The sequence below is a fragment of the Gymnoscopelus braueri genome, assembly GCF_963280865.1.
Source record: "Gymnoscopelus braueri genome assembly, chromosome: 2".
NCBI classification, from domain to species: domain Eukaryota; kingdom Metazoa; phylum Chordata; class Actinopteri; order Myctophiformes; family Myctophidae; genus Gymnoscopelus; species Gymnoscopelus braueri.
In genome coordinates this window covers 17,161,405-17,171,386 of record NC_137604.1, presented here as the reverse complement: position 1 = coordinate 17,171,386, position 9,982 = coordinate 17,161,405, and the positions used below count along the sequence as shown (strand labels likewise).

The following is a 9,982-nucleotide window of genomic DNA, read 5'->3' as shown; positions in this document are numbered from 1 at the left end:
CAGACTGGAGGCGTCGGTCGTATGCGAGCTTTGAACGGCTTCGAATTAGCCTAATAATTAGTGCGACATTAGACTCGTATTTTTTTTTAAAGAGTAAATGTACCGTTACTGCGCACATATTTTGTGATTTTCTTCAGTGTCTCTCAGTCTCATGCCCCTCCCTGACTGGAATAACATGTAATGCAAAAACTGGAAAAGAAGACGCAACGCACCAGAAAGAACAACAGAGTGATTCAGTGAAGTTTCGAAATGAAGCGCACTATTTCGTAAAAAAGAACCAGCTCATCATGTGACCCTGCAGAACTGGTGAGGGACGATGACCCGATGATTCAGAAACAGACATTTATAAAGTTGGCATAATAGGCTAGCTATCATTGATGATGACTGCATGACAACACACATGTCGCTAAACAACGATAATGACTTTAACTGCGTTCCTATTTTGGGCATGTCATTATAGAAGACATTTTCAAAAACTTTCCAAAAATGTAAACATCTTTAACATTATCAAAAATTGCAAAAATAGCAGATCCACAAGCTCAATTTGTGTCACAGAGCATGTCAATGCAAAACATATTTATTGATAATGCACCTTTTCAGGGTCGAAGTTTATTTCCTGGTAGTGTTTGTGAATATCAGTAAACTTTGACCTGCTCCCCCCAGTATGGCAATTACACTGACATGGTTTGATATAGCACTTTTCAAAACAAAAGTTGGAAAGTGCTTGCAAGAAAGTGTGTGTTTTTTCCACCACAAAAATAGGTCTCACTCCTTTTGTCTCCAATATAGGCTATTTATTTGATTAAGATAGGCTGATAGGCTATTAATCTTTATACTGTCTGAAAAGGGCCCAATACATTTTATTATTACAGTACAATTACAGATTAACATAATAATATTATTACTATAGCTAGACATGTGTTCACCTGACCTGACTTGTCCTGTCCTGTTGTCTAAATTAGTGTTTTATTCTGTAAAAGGCTCCAGCTCCACTATGGTTCAATGGCAGCTCAGCACTCTGGACCACCTGAAATTCTCGGGTTTTGGCTGTCCTCCTCCACGACATGGCCTCCAGCTCCTCTTCTGGTTTGCTAATGAATGCATACAACATGACGACAACCAGGGGGTTGTTATCGAGGTAAGACTATAATTAGATTCAAATTAAAGAAAAAAAAAAAAAAAGCCTTTGTGTCTAGAAAATACAAAACAAAGAGGAACATCATTGGCTTCTAGCTGGTTATTACTATTATTGCAGTACTGTAATATTAAACAACTGAATCATAAACAAAACTCCACACACATCAACAACAGACACAATTAAAGATCATCATAATATATATCTCATTAATACATTAACTTTTACATAAGTAATCTATTTAGTTATAGAACTAGAAGTTAGTGCTGCTGATAATAATTCCTTTTAACAGGACGTTCATGAAAGTCCTTGCGGGCTTGTTTCCAATGAGGGCCTGTGAGCAATTAGGGGTTAAGAGTCTTGCTCAGGGACAAATTTCATTTCATCGACACATATGCTGGCGTGGCCTGGAATCGTACCTGGGGCAACGAGGGCCTCTGGCTCCCTAGGCGGGCTCACTAACCACTCAGCTATGGCCGCCCCAAAATTCGACTCCGGTGGACCCTGTCCCTGGGTAGCGCAGTACATAGATAGCGACTACATACATGGATCCTCAGTCCAAAGCCAACAAACCGATAACTTCCACTCCTACTATCCAGCTACGTCTGAATACAGCCAGCAAATAGCTAAAGCCAACATAAGGCCCAAGAGTTACAGGGGAACAAGAGAGTTTGCGGGGACCACCGGTTTCTTCTGGGACTCTGGCTTTTACGCAAGGGAGAGAGGATCCGAGAGAGGTAATCAGATGGAACACAGAATGGTCTGTCTGTCTGTCTGTCTGTCTGTCTGTCTGTCTGTCTGTCTGTCTGTCTGTCTGTCTGTCTGTCTGTCTGTCTGTCTGTCTGTCTGTCTGTCTGTCTGTCTGTCTGCCTGCCTGCCTGTCTGTCTGTCTGTCTGTCTGCACACACACACACATTTTTAACAATTTATTTATGTCCGCACAAAGGGCATTTATACAAGGACACAAATATTACTGTACACACGCACGCACGCACGCACGCACGCACGCACGCACGCACGCACGCACGCACGCACGCACGCACGCACGCACGCACGCATGCACACACACACACACACACACACACACACACACACACACACACACACACACACACACACACGCGCGCGCACACACGCTACATGAATTTGTCTGGAGTGATGGTATGTCAGAAAACCCAGATGGTTCTATGTATTTGCCTGCTAAATGGCTTCAACACAATATTTACAAACATGGACCCCTCCCTGTTTTCTGCTCTTAGGATCTGAGAAAGACGACAAGAAATGGAGAAAACTTGCCATGGTCTTGGGCAAAGCGCTCCTCGCTGCTGGAGCCCTCTATCTGGGTGCCAAGTGTGTCAGCTGGCTGAGTGGCGGTGGTGGAAAACATTTGGACAGTACATCTATCAGTGGTTCTGTCATCAGAAGACCGCATGTGTTCACAGACACTCCCATCATGATGTTTTATGTGTTTTAGAGAGTTTTAGACTTAACATGTACTTTTTCAACAAAACATTTGATCTAGGCAGCGCAACAGATACAGAAGAGAAAAGGGAAGATGTGGAGCGGCATGTGGGGACATTTGAGACTCACATGCACGCGCGCACACACACAAGTTAGGAGAACTTCCAGACACGTAGAACTTTTACACACAGGCTCGTTGATCAGGAGTCAATGCATTGTGAGCTTGTAGGCGATTTTCTTCTATTTTCAAACTTGTTTTAAAGTGTAAAATAGTTGTTGTTTTTATATAAGCCTCACAAAAAGGAGACTGAGAGACAGGGTGGCAGATCACTGCTATGAAATTACAATCCAAAAAGAACCTCAACTGTTTCATGGCTGGACACTATCTGAAAGCTGGACATGGCAGAGACCATAGGCTACTTTTAACAGTTTGTGGGACAGAGCATGTTTGCCTGGATACTAGGGTGGAGACAAGAGAAAGAAACTGCATCCGCACCTTGAAGGCCAGTGTTTTCCCAGGACTGACAGAGGTAATTTATTTCTTTTTATAGACTCTGCAAATACAGTTTGTGTATATTTTGTTCTGTATAGACCGAATCATCATGACATCACCACAACCAAAAAGAAATTTCCGGGTAAAGAACGCTGTCAGCGTCGCATTGGAGCAGTTTTATTCATTAACCTTATTTTATTGTTATTGACTGTTAGACATATACTATTCTGTCATAAATATCCACAGGTTGAAAAACTAGACATACCTAATGGTCTGGACACTTTATTTTATATTATGAAAACATCCAATAGACATGAAATACCTGTTTGTTTACAAACACTCAAACATTCTGATAGTATTCCTGAATTGACATCTTAACACGTTAACTCTTACCCTCTATTGCCCCCTTGGGGACATGAGTGAAGTTGTGCTAGTTACCTGTTCAATTTGTCTCACTTGGCTGTGACCATGTAATGTGTGAACATTGGGTTTCAGCAACTATGTAGAGTTCAGTACAAACACTTTTCTAGACATAAAACCATTTATTGCAACGATATGGCATTGTATTTCGTCTCTGTCGGGTGGAAACCTCATATGTCCAAAACTGTAACTTTTCAGGATTCAAATTCAAAAGTAACAAAAGTATCAGATCGACAAGCTCAAAATGCGGCGCTTTGCGCTGCGTTACGAGCTTGTAGATCTGATACTTTTGATGCTATTGTGTGACGCTGTACTATGATCAATGGCGTTAATTCATGAAAAAACACAAAAGGTGAAAATGTGGAGATAGGAGGTTTCTGCCCGACAGCAACGATTTGGTGGTGTGGCTCTGCTGCTGTGATGCTCCACATCAAAAAGGTTTTATAGCCACTGAACAAGCGCATTGCCTTTAATCAAACTGTGTTTTGTACTTCATGCTCCTTTTATACATTTATCTATGACTTAATCAACATGACACTGTTTTTAAAACTGCTGCTATTTTTATGCACTTTGTGTTCCTTACATTTTTGTATTCTCTCTTCCCTACTTGTAATTGTGATGTGACAACAACGTTTAATTGGTTGATTGATTGCTTCTGACTCTGAGTTTTTACATGGACATGATAATAGACATGTGAACCCCTCATAGCGCAGAAACTAAAGAATTCAGAAATTAAACTAGCCCACATGAACGCACATTGAATGACATGCTGACATAGTGAAAACGAAATGCTTCTACAGGAGGAGGCTGGGGAGGAGGAGGGAGTTTGTTCACTGACAAGCTGTATTTTTTTTGGTAGCAGCGAGAGATGTTGAGTGAATGTGAACCAACCACATGAACACTAGTGTCCCTTTTCTGGGCATGTCATCATCATAGGCGGACATTCAGCGAAAATAGCCGATCGACAAGCTCACAACGCATCACGCTGTTTTTTATTGATTGATTGATTCATTGAATACTTTATCAGACGGAAATGTAAACAGCACGATAGTCAGTCAGACATTTAGGCTAAAAGGATAACACAAAAAAGTCCAGGGGACTTGTAATTCATCAACATAGCATAGAAACAACACAAAAATACATATCATCAACAAATACAAAACATATGTACAAAGATGCGTTGTGATGCGTTGTGAGCCTAACGATTGGCTATTTTCACCGAAGAGATTTGGTGTAGAGGGAAAAAGGAGGGGCCAAGTATAGACCCCTGGTCAATGAAGTATATAGTGTTTAAGTGGTTAAATAGATCATGATTGAATCATTAGGATCGTGGCCACATTGGAAGGTGTATGAGCGTGTGATTGGTTGACTTCCATGCCTGCCTGAACTACCTCGACACTTCTTTTGTGCTTCCTTTGTGACTCAGGTGAAGACATGAGGCAATTTTTTTTAAAGAAGTGCATTTTAAACTTTACACCCGCAGGAGTGCCTGGTCTGGGATTGTTTTATGTTTTTCTTTCAAAACATAATGTCATAGTATTTAATTTATGCATAATCATAATCAAATGATCAAATCATAATGACACTATCATACAGATATACAATCATAGAGTGCCTCAGTATAATTGTGTCAGGTCAGCAGACTTATACCGGCTTACATGTTTTAAAGAGTGGATTTCTTTCTTTCTTTTCTTAAGCAAACTCACAACAGAATGTTTAAACTTTAAAGGTTGAATGTACCTTTAACGTAACTTAGATCACCTGAATGATACTTCCGCAACACGTGAGCTTGTAGATAGGCTATTTTCGATACCGTCATCACAATGTATAAAGTATGAATCTGGCTTCACTCTCTGCCTCCTCCCTCTGTCTTCATGCAGATACATGTACACATGTAGACAGACAGACAGCTCACTCAAACAGATAGACAGACAGACAGACAGTAGAAAGCAAATCACACAGGCTGATCAGTGAAACAAATCTGCTGAAGATACACTATGGATCCAATGGAAGAGATCTATGTCAACGTGGAGGAGCTTGTTGGGACAGACAGACCCACATCATCCATCTACCATACGCTACACAGACGACCACAGGACAATACTGGTATGTCTATCTACAATATACGACTCTGTATTGTAGAACAACTGTTGGAGCCCTGCCTGAGGATCTAAGACTTAGGAAAGTCATTGTCTTCTTTTAAATCACTTATGGAAATGTACTTTTATGGCGAGGCCTCTTCATAATGTTTATTTATTTTGTCTTCTAATTGCCATTTTATACCCTTTCTTAATGCTTCTTATTTTGTTTTGAATTGATTACTTTATATTATCTCTTTCATGTTATTTTGCTGAAATGTTGCCTTATTTTTGTGAAGCACTTTGTCATATTGTTTTGAAAAGTGGCATACAAATACAGTTTATTATGATTATTGTAAGCAAAGTGACAGGGCAGGTCAGAAAGACAATGGTCACTCTTTTATATTATTATAAATATCATAATGAACTATTTGTCTAACAGTTTTCAAAACACAATTCCAAAGTTATTTATTTCTAGTGAGAGGACAGCCATTCTCCGTTGCCTCAGGGACCAGCTGCATCTCTAAGGCCCAGTGCCATGGCTGCAGTATGAGTCTAACATGCATGGTGTGGGAAGAAACTGGATCTCCTGTTTAAACTCACATAAACATGCAAACTCCACACAGAAAGGCCCTGGTTGGGTTTGAACCAAGAACCTTCTTGCTGGCCCTGACCGCTGGTGTAGCGGCACCTAGGCTACAATGTAGCCTGACAGCGCGTCGCGGGCTCAAGTCCCGATCCCGACGGCCTTTGCTGCGTGTCACTCCCCATCTCTTTCCCCATTTCCTGTCAGTCTACTGTCCTATTGACAATAAAGACCTAAAGGCCAAAAATGACCCCCCCCCCCCCAAAAAAATAATAAACCTCTTTGGGGTCTCAGAAACTTTGATTCTGGTGAGAAATGGTTAACACTTGAAGAAGTGAAACAGCCATACTGGAGTATCGTGCATTGAGTCAAACTAACCATTGCATCTGTATAATCTATTCTTGGATAAGCACCATCTACGCCATGAGAACGGTCAGTTTGGCGACTGAACCAAAGAGATACGATGAAGTAGAAACAGGATGTGAGCTAAAATAACCACTGTGCTTGTGTACAGCTGCAGAAACCAAGGCTATTAGCACTGACCAGAGCCAGACAGACAGTCCACATGTAATGACAGAGGTTAACCAAGTATCCACACCTGCAGAGATACAGACGTGAGAGTGGTCATTTTAGTCCTTGGAGAGTTTCAGTCACCTGTTGCACATGTGTCTTTGGAATAAGTAACAGCAAGTACAAACATATAACTCCTTTGTGTGTCCACTTACAGAAACTAAACCAGTGAGAATGAGCGTCATGGGACCAGATGGACCAGCAGCCAGCCACAAATACAAGCTGGTTACGATGTGTCTGGTACCCCTGTGTGTTGTCCTGTTCATTACGGCCATTACAATCTCTACACGCTGTGAGTAATTAACCACATCCCTGGTTACAGCCCTATTTTATACTTTGTCGTACAACAAAATAGCCAACCTACAAGCTCACAAATATATGCAATGCAGCACGTTGTGAGTTTGTAAGTAAGTAAGTAGTAGGTCGGGGAGGCTTGTTGTCAGTATCAGCCAGAGCGCGGGAGTCTGTCCCCGTTTCACAATGCGCTAGACTCCTGGGAGATGGATTGCTGAGGTGGAGCGCAACACCTACCATCAGCTCCCAGTACTTACCGCACGGCTTGTAGCACCCAAGCTATGCTACTCATCATACACTGAGTTGCCGGTGCCCGGGATCGAATACTGTGTAGGAGAATACTACGCACACCAAAGTCCTTATGGTGGTGCCGGCCAACGGCAGAATAAACTAAATAGTGGTTTTGGTAGCCAAAATACCAATATTTTATTATAGGATGCAGAGTAAACAAACCAACGTTTCAGCAGGTAACTGCCTTCTTCAGGGTATGAGCCCGGGATCGAACCCATGACCATGTGGTCATTTTTGCCTGTAATGACATGCCCAAAATAGGGACACCAGGTTGAATGTTTAATTCATTGAAAAATGCACATGCAAATGCCCATTTGGTTCCATTTGTACGCTCTCAGAGTTACGGGGGTCCTTGCAAATAAAACGTTTGAGAACCACTATAGTGTACTCATAAGGTGCCATAGTGTCATAGTAAATCAGTGTCATACATATTCTGAAGAAAACCTGGAGACTTGACATTCAGTAATTGGGTATTATGATCAAAATAAGAACATAATGGTGTGTAAAATAGAAAATCTAAAATTTGGCACAGACACATTTGTTTGTGTACGGACATATTGATGACCCCTGTATAGCGTACCTGTTTAAAAGAGGAGGTCGCACAGCTCATAGCCACGATGCAACTTTTATTTTGAAAGACACCAACATTTCTTCAGGGTATGACAGGCATGGATAACATTTATAGAGACTGGGGCAAAAGTGAACTCTTCAGGGAGTGTCCTCAATCTGGCCAACACCTAGGAGGGTGATTGGTTACCATTATTGACTGATGTACAAAAACATTAGACACAGAGTTAATATTACACAGGTATTTCTCTTTTGAATGTGTGCCAGGCAGTCTCAATCTAAACTGTCCTATAATTAAGAGTGAAAATACTGTTGGAATAAGCTACAGGCTATTGATGCACTTTAGATTTGTGTTTTTATGGTTTGTTAGGAATTTTCGGTGGTTTTCAGTGTTTTGTATCTTGCAGTTCATGTGACGTGCTGCGTGCTATATATTGGTGCTATGTGATTTATTGGACTAGTTATTGTTATTTTGTGTTGCAGGACCACATTGGAAATGTGTTTTATTATGCTTTTATGTATATCCTGGGTTCAAGTTATAATTGTGTTTACTGATATTTCTTTTACCAGAATGAAATAATATAAAATCAAATCAAATCAAAAGAAGCACCATTTTGATGTTTATGAACCACATACTGGAACAAACTTACAGAAAACAAACCTGATATTGAAACACAATTGTGATTTTCACAGATAATAAAGAAGACACTGGCTTGCAGGTCAACCACACCTCCGAGAACCCACATCTGATGGCTTCTAATTCTAACCTGTCCAAAGAGAGAGACCAGATCCAGTCCCAATACAACAACCTGACTAAAGAGAAAGACCTGTTACTAGCCAGTTACAGTCAGTTACAGACCAGTAACAGCCATTTACAGACTAGCTACAGCACTGTTTCCAGAGAGAAAGACAGGTTTCAGGGCAATTACAATACTGTAGTCAGAGAGAAAGGCAGGTTACAGAGTAATTACAATGCTCTAGTCAGAGAGAAAGACAGGTTACAGAGCAGTTACAATGTTCTAGTCAGAGAGAAAGAAGAGCTACAGAGGAAGGCTGGGCAGACAACACACTGTGGTGAGAAAGAATAATACTTGTATTTATATGTATTTGCTGTGTTGAACAACAGTAATGAAAAAGCTACTGTATATACACAGCTACAGTAAAAGTAATGCACTGTGTGTTACGTTGTGTTGTGTTGTGTTGTGTTGTGTTGTGTTGCATTGCTTTGCTGTGCTGCAGTGCCTTGTAGTGTTGTGTACTATTGTGTAATGTCATGTAATGTTATGGTATGATGTAGTGTGGTATAAGGTACTTGATTCTAATTGGTCAATCAAGACATTCTGCAGTCTGTTATTTCTGAATAGCAGACCAGTGTTATTGCTAAAGATATGATAAAGATAATCATTTTTAAATCAGTATTTCACATGAAATTTATGATTTTCTTCATCAGTAACCATGTACTACTAAGCAGAATAATGTACTGTCTGAGGCTGTAATTATTGGAAAGGGTTTATTTTCCGATAATGACCTCACTGTACATTGTCCTGCTTATTACATGGCTACTTATAAGCAAAATCAACAATTTCACTCAAAATGTTGGACTAAAAATAGCTTACAATATTCCGCTTCCATAGAGGAAGAGAAGCGGTCTGTTATTCAGAACAGTGGTCTGCTATCAGGAAATGACAATCAGAGTCGAGCATTCAACAAAGCCATATGATAAACATTGTTATTCTGTGTAACCCCAGCATCCTCATCCTGGGGGAACGTTCGTCAAAATAGCAGATCTACATTGTGAGCTTGTAGATTGGTTATTGGCAAAGGTGTAGATGGAGAGAAGCAGTCAAATCATTTTTGAAATGGGGTAGGCCTCAGAAAACCTATCCTATCAGCAACTCGGTTTCACTAAGACTATAGGGGGTTTAAGTGGTTAATAACGATGCTATGTGCACCAGGTTGTCCTGAGGGTTGGAGGAGGTGGCAGTCCAGCTGCTACCTGATGTCTGGTACTGGTAGTCAGAAGACATGGAGAGACAGCAGACTGGACTGTCAGTGCAGAGGATCTGACCTGGTCATCATCAACAACA

At 40.8% G+C, this 9,982-nt stretch overlaps 1 long non-coding RNA gene across 1 annotated transcript; it reads left to right on the top strand.

Moving 5' to 3' along the window:
* LOC308103187 lies at positions 1–4,077 on the top strand. Its single transcript, XR_013934707.1, has 3 exons — positions 1–306; positions 981–1,138; positions 2,395–4,077. It is a non-coding gene; the product is annotated as an uncharacterized lncRNA (long non-coding RNA).
* The last annotated feature ends 5,905 nt before the right edge of the window (positions 4,078–9,982 follow it).